General features: G+C 45.0%; 1 non-coding gene across 1 annotated transcript; it reads left to right on the top strand.

The window, feature by feature from the left end:
• The first annotated feature begins 11,609 nt into the window (after positions 1 to 11,609).
• On the top strand, positions 11,610 to 11,684 carry TRNAT-GGU (transfer RNA threonine (anticodon GGU)). The gene has a single exon. It is a non-coding gene; the product is annotated as a tRNA-Thr (tRNA).
• Positions 11,685 to 12,111: the final 427 nt, after the last annotated feature.

Raw genomic sequence — 12,111 nt, 5'->3', positions numbered from 1 at the left:
ATCCTCTATCTGTGCCATGTGACACCCCATCTGGCGGTCCTCATTCTGGCACCTTGAAATGCAAGAAAAAGCATTCATTGGTTCCAGCCCAACCAAAATGTGCGACCGCCAAACCACCAGCCCCAAAGTCCACATTGAAAACTAAACATTTAAAGCCTTCACTGTCTTTGACATGCAGTGCTCATGGTCTCTCTCTGGTTCCCACACCAGCAGCCACTGAGGAAGAGAAGGTAATTTACCACCTTTATCCCCTTCCCCCTATCCCTTGTACTCTGTTTTTACATCAAGATGATGACGAGTACACTCCCGCTGAGGATTTCCTAGCCTTACCAGTTGTGGGCTCAACCTCTACCACCTGAACAAGCAAGGAGGACAGCATCACTTACACTCTGTACTGAGGCTACATTGCTCTGGGAATGGGCAATACAAAACAATGTACTCCCACAGGCCATACACTGAAAGTGAATCCTACTAAGATGGAGGTCCAGCACCTGGGCCACGGGTTGTCAGCTTCTGGGATCCAGATCCCAGTGCTTGATGGGACACCACTTGCATCTGTGCCACACCTGTGGGTGTGGACCTGGAGGCCCAGGTCACAGTGGTTTCCAGATTGGTGTTTTTTCATCTTTGCTAAGTTGGGCAACTTTCCCCCTACCTTTTGACCCTGGCTGTGGTGATCCATGCAACCGTCACCTCCAAATTGGACTACTGCAACTTGCTCTATGCTGGGCTGCCCCAGGGCCTTCTTCAGAAGCTGCAGTTGTTCCTCAATGTGGTGGTGCATGTTTTGCATGGGACTCTGTTCCAGTCACATATAACACTAGCCCTGCGCCAGCTGCACTGGCTCCCAGTGGAATTCTGAATCAGGTTCAAGGTCTTGGTCTTAACCTTTAAAGCCCTTAGCGGACTGGGACCAGTATATCTGTGGGACTGCCTCTCACTCTTATGTTCCCCGGAGGATACTCCATTCAGTGGACAAACATCTCTTGGTGGTCCCCAGCCCCAAAGAGGTTCACTTTGCCTCAACCAGGACCAGGGCTTTTTCAGCTCTGGCTCCCACCTAGTGAAACTCTCTGTCTGTGGAAACCCAGGCCCAGCAAGAACCATTATCTTTCTGCCAGGCCTGTAAGACAGAGATGTTCCGCCAGGCATATGGCAGTTCAGGCTGTGGAACCAGCCGCCTGCCACGGAGAGGGGGGCGGAATCTGCCACCCCTATTCTGTTAACATCTAGCAGATGGCCATCCGGCCCCACGTATTGCTGTTATTGTTGGGTCATGCAATATGTGTGTTGCTGTCTGTTAGAAATTGTATTGTTTATTTATTGATGTTTTTAATCTAGTTTGTAAATTAAAATGTTCATGTTACCGTATATATGTTATATTCTGCTCTAAGCCTGTTTTGGGGAGAGTGGACTCAAAATATTAATAAGAATAAGAATAAGAATAAGAATAGGCACAGACAACAGCAAGGCCGACATCCTAAGCAGGGTTTTTCACACTCACCACAAGTGGACAATCAACAACAATTACGTCCTGCTCATTTTTCAGCATTGGGGCTTCCCTTCCATGGACCTCTTTGCCACACTCCTCAACACCAAGGCCATGGCTTTCTGTTCCCTAGCTGGGATGGATGACAATTCACTGAGGGATGCGTTCCAAATCTCTTGGACTCAACGTCTCTTTTACGCCTTTCCCCCAACTCTGTTAATCACTGTTAAGGTCCTTAGCAAAATCTGCCATTACCACACTTACTGCATATTAGTCACCCCTTTTCGGCCCCATCAAGAGCGGTTCTCCATCCTGTGGGCCATGGCCCAGGGCCACTACTACCATCTACCATAGTTCCAGACCTCCTACATATAGGTCAAGTATGGCATCACGATGTAACCACATTGAAACTCACTGCATGGTTGCTCAATCCTCTTCTTCTACTTTCTCTAGAGAAGTAACTCATGTTATTCTTAATGCAAGAAACCCCCCTACATGTACTTCCTATGGCCAAAAATGGACCTGTCTCACTACATGATTAGAATCGAAACTGATTTCTCTGTTTTCCTGCCAGTTGGCCCTTATCCTGGGCTACTTGTTCCTGCAGAGGAAGAGCTTATCTGTCGCCTCCCTTAAGGTTCACTTAGCAGCAATATCAGCCTTTCATGAGTGGATAGTTGGCAGGACTGTCTTCTCACACCACAGTTCTCTATACAGTTCCTTAAAGGCATAGGCAATCCTTTCCCCCAAGGACTCTCCCAGTTTCTCAGTGGAGTTTAACTTTGGTTCTTTCATGACTCATGCTGCCTCTCTTTGAGCCCATGGCTTCTTGTCCTCTGTATTTGTTATCCTAGAAGATGGCCCTCCTGATAGCTGTCTCAGTGACAGCAAGGCATGTGGGGGACCTCACAGCTGTATGGGGCAACCCCCCATTCACATCAATTATTCTCTGAGAAGGTTGTTTTACATACCAGCTTAGAATTCCTCACCAAGGTAGTTTCTAAATTTCATTTATAATGAAGGGTTACATTGCCCATATTTTTTTCCTATTCCAGGAACCTGCACTGCATAAATTGGATGTTAACAGGACTTTATTATATTATTTGCACAGAACAAAGAGTTTCTGCAACATCTCAAATACTCTCCAGATGGATTGTAGCAGCCATTAGAGTTTGCTACAAAATAACTAATGCTTCCTGCCTGGAGATGATCAAAAGCACATTCCATCAGGGCATAAGCTTCATCAGCTGCCTTCCTCCAAGGTGTACCTCTGTTAGGCTGCCATGTGGTCTTTGGCTGCCACCTTCATGAAACATTACTCTATCAATACAAATTCTAGAAGGGAATAAGCAGTTCAGTGTTTTTTACTTCGTGGAATAGTGCTTGTGTGTGTGTGTGTGGTGCCCTTAAGTCATAGCTGACTTATGGCAACCCCTGGTGAGGTCTTCATGGCAAGAGACTATCAGAGGTGGTTTGCCATTGCCTGCCTCTGCAACCGTGGTCTTCACTGGAGGTCTCCCATCCAATTACTAACCAAGGCCGACCCTGCTTAGCCTCTGAGATCTGACGAGATCAGGCTCACCTGGGCTACCCAGGTCAGGGTGCTGCATTCTCTATTTCACTAATATACTCACAACATCCTCTGTTGCTGAGTAGCTTGCTATATTCCCAATGTGGGACTGCATAGAAGAACAACAAAAACAGAGTTGCGCTTACCTGTAACTGTTGTTCAGCAAGTGTCTTCTGTGCAGGCATACATTCCATCCCTTCTGCCCCACTATGAGTCCATTTACCTTTTATTTTTATGCCTCCAGTGGCTCAGGAAAACTGAGGGAAATTGGGGCGCTCCGCCTCACAACCTGCATTTTTGGCAGGAAAACCGCTGTGCGGGAACAGCAGAGGCAGCGTGCCCCCTTACAGATTTAAAGAACTGAAGAAATTTCTCTGCGGCTGGCCTGCACGTGCACAGTTCCAATGTGTGCCTGCAAGAAGACAGGACACTCAACAAACAACAGTTACAGGCAACTGCAACACTTTTCCAGCTCTGTCTGTCCTGGGAAACAGCCAATGACAGCTGGTGGAATGCTGGATAACTGACAGTTGAAAGTCCGTTAGGCAGTTACTGAGGGAGAAGGTTTATGGAAGCTGCTAAGGGAGGCAGCAGAAATATAGCTACCTGTTAACACCTGTTCTAATACATTGAAACATTCCCTGTTTAACCACAACTTACCTATGAGTTTTCAAATAATTCACTCCAGTGTCTTGTGTTGTAAATAAAGTTTATTTTTTGTTTCTGGTTTAACCCTGGCTGGTTTGAAGTTGTTGGCTGAGGGGAATTAAAACACACAGACCAACCTCAAACACTCTGGTCATGATAAAAAGGTCAAATTTATTAAAGGGTGACAGCTTATATATGGGAAGCAAACATACATTCCCTTTCCCCAATAGCCCTGAGCAGTAGCTAGGTGAGGAGAAATAAATACAGGGAACTGGCTGCCTGTCTGGTGCAGCCTCTGTGAAAAGGATAGAGATGACTCTGCTAGGATTTGGGTAAGGAGTCTCTGCCTGATAAATTGCAGTTAGATAAATGGTGTGTTGTGGTGGCTATCCTTAACTGCCCGTGAAGCCCCAAACTTGTGAAGGGAGGTTTCTGGTGGGTGGAAGTGTGTAAGGTGGTGTAGGGGTGGGGGGACACATACCTTTCTTCCCAATAGGGAATCAAAGCAGCGTACGTCATTCTCCTCCATTTTATCCTCACAAAATCCTATGAAATAGTTTAGGATGAGGGTGGGTGACTGGCCCAAGGTTATCCAGCAAGGCAGAGTGGGAAATTTAGACTTGCATCTCCCAGATCCTGTCCCACATTAACTACTACATCACACTGGCCCAGTTGCAAACTGCAAATTCCAGTCTGAAATTCTTTTGTCCATTTCAAAATCCACTGTTCATTTCAGTAAGTCTGCTTAAAAGTCATACTTGCATATAGAAACAATCCTGCAAGCTTATGCAGTCACTCCAGCCTAAACCTGTTGAAATCAGTGGACTTAGACTGGAGTAAACCTGGATAGGACTGCACTGTAAGTTTGTTCTGTCTGCATTTCCATTATATCAACATTTGTAGCACCACATCAAGTATATTAAAAATAAGAAAAACACTACAAAGTAAAGATTGTCTCTCAACTGCTCTTAACATTACAAAGTCATGTTCCGTTCTCATCCGGATGGGGTGTGGGGTTTTTTTGGAGAAGGGGGAAGGCTTTTAATTTAAGGGTTTTTTCCTGCATGTCTGGGGGGTGACCTCTATTACTCAGAAACCCTTACCTTATCTGAAAGTGGCCTTCTTGTTGCTTTCTTGATATGTCTTTGATCTTGAAAAAGTTGAGAGTTTGCTTCTAACTGAAATGAGGGCTAGGTACATGTCAGTACATTTATTCATATTCATTACTTGTTACCTTTATCTTTCCTTTTCCTCTTCTTTGTCGTCTTCTCACTGTTGAAATTTAGACTATAATCTCTTCAGGGCAAGAAGCTGTTTTGCTTATGTTATTTTGAAAATGCTATGTTCATTGATGGTGCTGTACAGACCAACTAATCAGTTTTAATCATAATGATAATGGAATCCAGTGCATTTCAACTCTTTAAGGAATAGTCCAGAAAGAAAACAATGGCATGGGAGCCATTAAAAAAGGAATTAAATACATATTAGATTCAGAATATAGCTTCTACAATATGGGTTGAATCTCAGAGTAAATCTCTGCTGACAGAAGGAATGTCCATCAGCAGAATAGGATTTCATTACCTCTACCCTCCTATTTCAGCCCACAAATGGGATCTCATTCCCCCAGTGGGGGCAGGGGATTCCCCCTCACACCTTTCACCCCTCCCACATACCATTTACCTAGCCAGCAGGGGGGAAAGGTGGGGAATGGGCCTCCTGGGCATGCTCCTGGGGCCAGTGCAATGACATCACTGACATCATTGGGCCTGTTTGGGGCCCAAATTGGGCTGCAGTGAAGCGCATGCCCACTCCCCAGCCTTGTGCAATGACATCACTTTCCAGAAGTTCCGGAAGTCCTCGAGTACGGGAAGTCCCCAAGCACTGGGAAGGTAAGTGCTGGGTCCCCCCCTTCCACAGGGAGGGTAAAGGGACTGGGAAACCCTAGCCCACAGTGATCCCCTATGTGACATGGGACCCTGAGAAACAGCAGAAGAGGGGAGTTCAGAAGTCTGCAGTGGGAGGAGAGAACTGGCAAATATTATCTCTCCTGTTAGTGGAATTCTGTGGCATCCAAACCCATCTGAGCAGAGTTAGACCCTTTTGTCCATTAAAGTCAGTGGACTTAAAAAGGTGTAGCCCTGCTTAGAATTGCACTGTACATCTTCTATAGTTTCTGTAGTTTGCCCCCTTCCTCTTCTTCTGCCCCTGATTTGGCAGTGATAGGCAGGCTTTTACTATCATGTAGTGATGCAGATTAAAATGAGTAGAAAAAATTCAGTCTGAAATTATGGTGTATTTTTGTACAATAATTTAATATATCACATTTTAGTTGACTCTTGGAATACTTTACTTTGAATTATTCCCTTCTTCTGTCTGGTGTGTGCGTGGGTATTTTATTTTTTGTCCCTCTCTTAAATTCAGGGAGTGAACATATTTTTGCTTCTGGAATATTAAAAGGCTTCTTAAAATGCAGATGGCTTTTCCATTGCAATATGTAATAGTCAGATTGTTGTTTTTTCATTAGACTGTGAATTGGAATCCTCTTATTGCCTGCAGATCTCTGTATCTCACTGAGCCAGGTGTGCATTATGTGTACCTTGAGGTTCAGTTGTTCGAAGCTGCTCTTGTTCCAAGAGGCCTGTTAACATAAAGAAATATGAAACATTGTTTTGCAGGCAGGCAAATGGTGGGGGTAAAAGAAGGAATTTGTGTGAAACAAGAGTGGTTACCCAATGAAGTGTTTTCTTCCTTTGGCTTGGACGTCAGTGCTGGGTTTTTTGGAACAACCTATTCAAGATGCATTTCTTATCACATTGCTCTTTACATGTAGGTCTACAGTCTGTACTGTGGAAACTGTACTGCTTTATTTTGGCCTGTTTAAGATCACAAAGTACAAGCAAAGGCTGCTTCCACACGTTTGAATTTTTTCGAGTTTTCCTGCCACAAAGTCGCGTCTTCTCAATCTGCTTCAAGAACTCACCTTTCACATGCATCGTCCTCATGCATGTTTTGTGGGTGTTTGTCGTGGGGGGAAAAAGGGTCCCAAAACAAAATGTGTTCTTTATCTGTGCCTAATCGCAAATGATGTTGGTGCATTCCCGTCCAACTTGCCTATTTCTTTTTTGAGTGCATGCAGGATTGTGCTATATCGTTGTCCTGTCAGCTTCTGTAGAAAGTGGGCATGCGTCGTACTCTACCGTTGATTTCCTGCTCAAAGTTTTAATTGCAAAAGTGTTTAATAAATATGCAAGCAGTAGAGTAGCGCGATTGCATGATCCCATATCCTATTATATAAAAGGCAAACCATGTTCCCCACCATTCACTCCTTATCCCCACAGAGGCGTAGTACACAGGGATAAGAAGCAAGTGGGAAACAAAATGGTTTGCCTCCCCGCTGCCTCCTTGGGGCCTCCAGAAGCCCAGAAGGGCCCAGTGTGGCTGCAGGAAGGCTCAGTGCAGTGACAAGGCTCTCCAAAGGTCCCACAGCAGTGGGGGAGGGTCTCCCCACCACCTCCATGGGGCCTTGGGAGAGCTGCACACAAGCCAAGCGGCAGCCAAGGGGTTGGAGGAGGAGGGACCCCCCACTCTCTTCCCCAAATCCCCACCCTTTACTGATGCCGTAGGGTGGAAGCTCTGCTAGGCCCTGTTGTATTTTCCCAAACAATGGGCCTTATTGCTTGTTTAAAATAAAATCAGAAAAGGCATTCCATTCTCAATGTTGTTCCTAGACTGATAGTCTAATTGCTGACTGATCCAACGTAGCAAGCACTGCAGTATGTTTCCCTTTGTATACATAGATATCATAATCGCGCAAGGACTGTTTTAAAAAGTTTTAAAAGGGAGGGGGAATTATACGATCATGCATGCACTCCAGACGCATGTGTGGGAGGGGTAATGGCAAGATGACAGGTTGGAGATTTGTGGGAGGGCACTTCAAAAGCACAAAAAGCCTCCACATGCATTGATACGGTAGATAGTCATACGAAAAAAGTGGCATGAAAAATAAAGATAGACCGAAACCGGTCTCACAAAAAACACTTAAAACCCAGGATCATCATGACCTGCTCACGCATGGGAAACGATGATGTGTGTAATGAGTGAGATAACTTGCCAGAGTTCCATTGGCAGGCCATCCCATTAAGGATGTGTGGAAGCGACCAAAGTGTCTAGAGCATTCACTTCATTGATTTGTTAAATAAATTCAGCATTTGAATTTCATGGTAGAAAATTAGTGTGATGGCAGAGGGAGGAGTGCTCTCCCTTCTCCGTCATGCTCATTTTCCAACAGGAAGAAGGAAGGAGTCGTGGGAATGATGTCATCGCACCACCTCCCAGGGGCAAAAGAAAGACGAGTGCCGGGTCCCCCCCTCGCATTGAGAGGACAAGGGGACCTGGCAACCCTAGTCCAAAGGCAGGAAATGACAAACCACCTCTGAACATCTCTTGAAAACCTTACAGGGTTGCTGCTAGTTGGCTGTGACTTGAAAGCAAGAAAAAGTGTAATCCAAAGTGTAAAAGGGGGTGGGAGGCCTCAGACCTCCTCGGGAAGCCTAAAGGGTGTATATCCTGTTAGAAGAAGCGATGTCTGGTGTACAAAGAGAAAGAGAAGAAGACCCTATATGGGGCAGCAGAGGCTAGTCAGATAGGAATATGAAGACAGCACGTCTCTCTATTGTGTGTAATTTCCTTGTCTTGACTCCAGATTGGTGCTCTGAGGGCAATATCCTGCTTCTCCTTAGAACCTCTCTCTCTTAGTCAGCTAGATAGCTAGATGCCTATCTCTATCTCTCCACTTTGCTATCAAGTATGTTAGTTCCTAAATAAACTTTCTTTACTCTGTAATCAGTTTTTGGGCTAATGTTGTGCAAACACACTGCCATCATGTCCCACACTGCAAGCCACAGGTTGTACTTTACAAAAATGTAGCTCTTCATTTCTTCAAAGCTCAAAACTTTTGGGAAAGGTAAAGGAAATTGCAAAGAACTGCCTTTATTTCACAGATTTTGAGGGTTTTTTTTTAAAATAGCTTGTTAGCAAGCCTTTGTTACTCACACAGACATGTTCAGTAGTCTAAGCATGCAATTAAACCATATTTTTGAAGTGTTGCCCTTACTAAGTTAGCTTGCATGCGATATTTCTTTGGGTTATGTTGTCCTCATAACCTCCAATGGGAACAAAATTCACAAATAGAAAGAGTTGTCTTATAAGATATAATAGGCTTTGTTTGCTTGACTTATACGCTGCTCTTCCTCCAGATTGCTCTGAATAGCTTTCACATGGTTCCCAGGTGGTCTTCCATCCAGACAATTTACAGGGCCAGATCTGGTTAGCTTCAGCAATACAACTCTTTGTCATATGCCTTCAGACCATTCTCAGAGAGCCCTGTGTAAAAATCAGGTTTGTGTGTAAATCAGATGCACAGTGTGATATTAATGGATCTAACGTCGCAGCATCAGCAATATTAACTAATTTCCTCATTTGCATCTGAGGCATTTGTTTGGTAAAAGGATCATTAAGCATATACAAACATTCCACGCACTGGATAAGGTCTTGAGGCTCTGGCAAATGATGAATGGGAAAATTAGAGGTTGCAGGAAAATGTAAATATCATTCTTCCTAAACCTGTTCTCTGGCAAGAATGAAATATTCTCCCTTAAACCAATGAAGCATTCATTATATTCTTTTCACATCAGTGAAGAATGCCTGAGACTGTTTTACATACTTGATTTGTCCCTTTACTTTTTTTTTTCCTGAGCACTCCTGTTGTATTGGGATTTGTCTTGGTTTTGTTAAACAAGAGCTCCAGCAGTGCACTGTAGGAAGAAGTGCCATAACTCCAATTAACTCCCCTGCTATAATCTTTTGAACAATTCTAGAGCCGTCTCCTCATGTTTTTCATATTAACAGCCATGGGTCATTTGCCAAATGTTTGGTTAAATAATTGCACAGTGGATTAAACTCTCTCATCTTGGTTACTATTAAACAACTGCAAGTAACTATGCAAACCTAGCTGAGCAATGTAGCATTTGCTGGGCAACTGAATTAAATCTTCGCTCTAAAGGGAAACCGTTATTTTTTTATGTAAAACTTTTGCACGTCCCTCCCTTGTTACCTGAGTTGGTCTCCTTGTGAGTAAGAGTGAGGGAATTAGCAAAGCAAGGAAGACAGCTAAGCGAGAGGGCAATAACTACAGGATCTTTTCCACCAAGTTTTATGGAGTCCCTTCTCAAAATAGCAAACAACACTGATGCTTACGTTCAAATAATAATCTTTTATTAGAAGGGGGGAAATGCATGCAGACACAGAGAGAAATATGAGGCAGGGGGAATGGTCACACACACACAGAGTCCTAGGAAGCTAGCTAGAAGTTGGGATAGAGAGAGGGGAATAAGTATATCTACCTATCCTGAAAAGTAGTACAGTCTGCAGGAGAAGAGAGTAGCTTCAAACCCAGCGTTCTTGGCCAGGAGAGCCAGAGACTTAGGGCAAACCCCAAGAGAACAGCACTTGGGATACAGTAAGCATGTACAGTCTTAGGGAAGAGACCCTAAGGGAGCAGCATCTTGGAAGCAGGCATCCTAGAAGCATACACAATTTGAATGGGGCCAGGGCACTATTCTTATAGGGTGAAACATGCCCTGAGGTGGGAGATCCCACCTAGCTGTTGGAACAAAGACTCCAACAGTCAGTTCCTGGGAGTAACAAAAAGTTTAGTTACCTTGATTGCTAGCTGCCAGGGCATGTGAAAGAAAATGCAAAATTTGTTCTGGCACTGCACTAAAGGGCAGTTTGTTAATGAAGTCCACCGGAGCTATGTTGATGAATGTAGTTGGGGAATGCACCTTCCCAGGAATGAATTATAAATACTTATTAATGCCATTTGGTTAGCTCCTTAATCAAGGACAGGAGATCTCATCACAGAAGGAGGGAAAGAAATGTATTGTCATGGACCAACCTGGCCCAGCAGAACAGAGAGACTCAGAGGACTCTTCTGAGGAAGAGGCAGCTGGTGAACCTGACCCAGGTCCACAGCCAGTGGCAGAGGCACTGCAGGAGGAGGCAGGCCCTGAAGGCTCAGATACTGATCCACAGCCAGGTCCCAGCACATCAGTTCCTCAGCTTCTCAGCCCTGGGCTAGCAACAGAAAGCCAGGTGCAGGCCAGCTCTCCCCCTTCCTCACCAGAGCCTCGGGAGTGCTGCCAGAGGAGGGCTAGAAGAGCCCTCCAAGCCAGAAGGTGCAGTGCCAGGCTAGCAGCACAGCACCGGCCCAGCATTGTTAGTGATGATGAGTGCTCACAGGAGCAGGACTGAGACAGCCGGCAGGTGCTTGCTGTAGCACAGGCAGCTGAGCACTGTGAGGGTTAAAAGCAGCCAAAGAGGGAGTGGCTGCGTGGAAGCAACGAGTCCACTCACTACTGACCTTGTTGCTGTGTTTTGAACTGATTCTCTTGTCCCTGACCTTGGCCTGTTCCTGTGGATGTGTCTCTGGAAGCCCCCTTTGGACTTGACGCCGTGAGTGTGCCAGATTGGTGCCTGAACCTTGGAACTGGGTGCTGCCCTGCTCGGACAACCTGGGAGTTTTCCCTTGCCTGCTGCCAGTGTGAGCCTGCATCGGGACATGTATAAAGTGGGATGACTCTGCAAGACCTTTGTTGCTCTGGATTCATTTAGGTGCTGAGGAGACTGTAAAACTAATTACTGTGAATCTCTCCACATTTACATGCGGCATTCCATTCATGCCTGGATCTCCTGGGTGGGACTCAGCAACCATTAGCTGGAATTACCCTGGCTGCAATTCAAACTGCCATTTTAAATCCAGGGGCCTTGTGACATTTGATATCACAGATAGCCATATTAAATGGATGTTAAAGATGGTGGCAGCCCGGCCAACTGCTTACATGGGGAGAGGCTATAGCTCAGTGGTAGAGCATCTGCTTGGTATGCAGAAGGTCCCGGGTTCAATCCCCAGCATCTCCAGCTAAAAGGACCAGGAAGGAAGTCCAGCTGCACTAAGGGCCTGGAGAACTGCTGCCAATTTGAGTAGACAATAGTGACCTTGATAGACCAATGAGCTAATTCAATATAAGACAGTTTCATGTGTTCAAACCACCTTTAGGCCCCCTATCAATTCAGATCAAAGTGTTCTGGAACAAGAATATATTTTCATGTAAGTAGCCATGATAGGCTGCAGTAGAACAGCAGGATTTGAGTCTGGAGCATGGACCTTAAGAGACCAACAAAATGTTCAGGATATAAGTTTTTGAGAGAAAAAAGCTACCATCTGAAAAGGGAGCTTTGACTCTCAAAAGCTTGTACCCTGAAAGTCTTATTGGTGTCTAAAGTGCTGCTGGACTCAAATGCTTCTGAACAATGTCTTCTTTAAGAAAAAGCTAAATTTTCCTAT

Source organism: Eublepharis macularius, chromosome 5 (assembly GCF_028583425.1).
Source record: "Eublepharis macularius isolate TG4126 chromosome 5, MPM_Emac_v1.0, whole genome shotgun sequence".
Classification (NCBI taxonomy): domain Eukaryota; kingdom Metazoa; phylum Chordata; class Lepidosauria; order Squamata; family Eublepharidae; genus Eublepharis; species Eublepharis macularius.
Note: the sequence above shows the minus strand (reverse complement) of the source record. Positions and strands in the feature narration are given on the sequence as shown.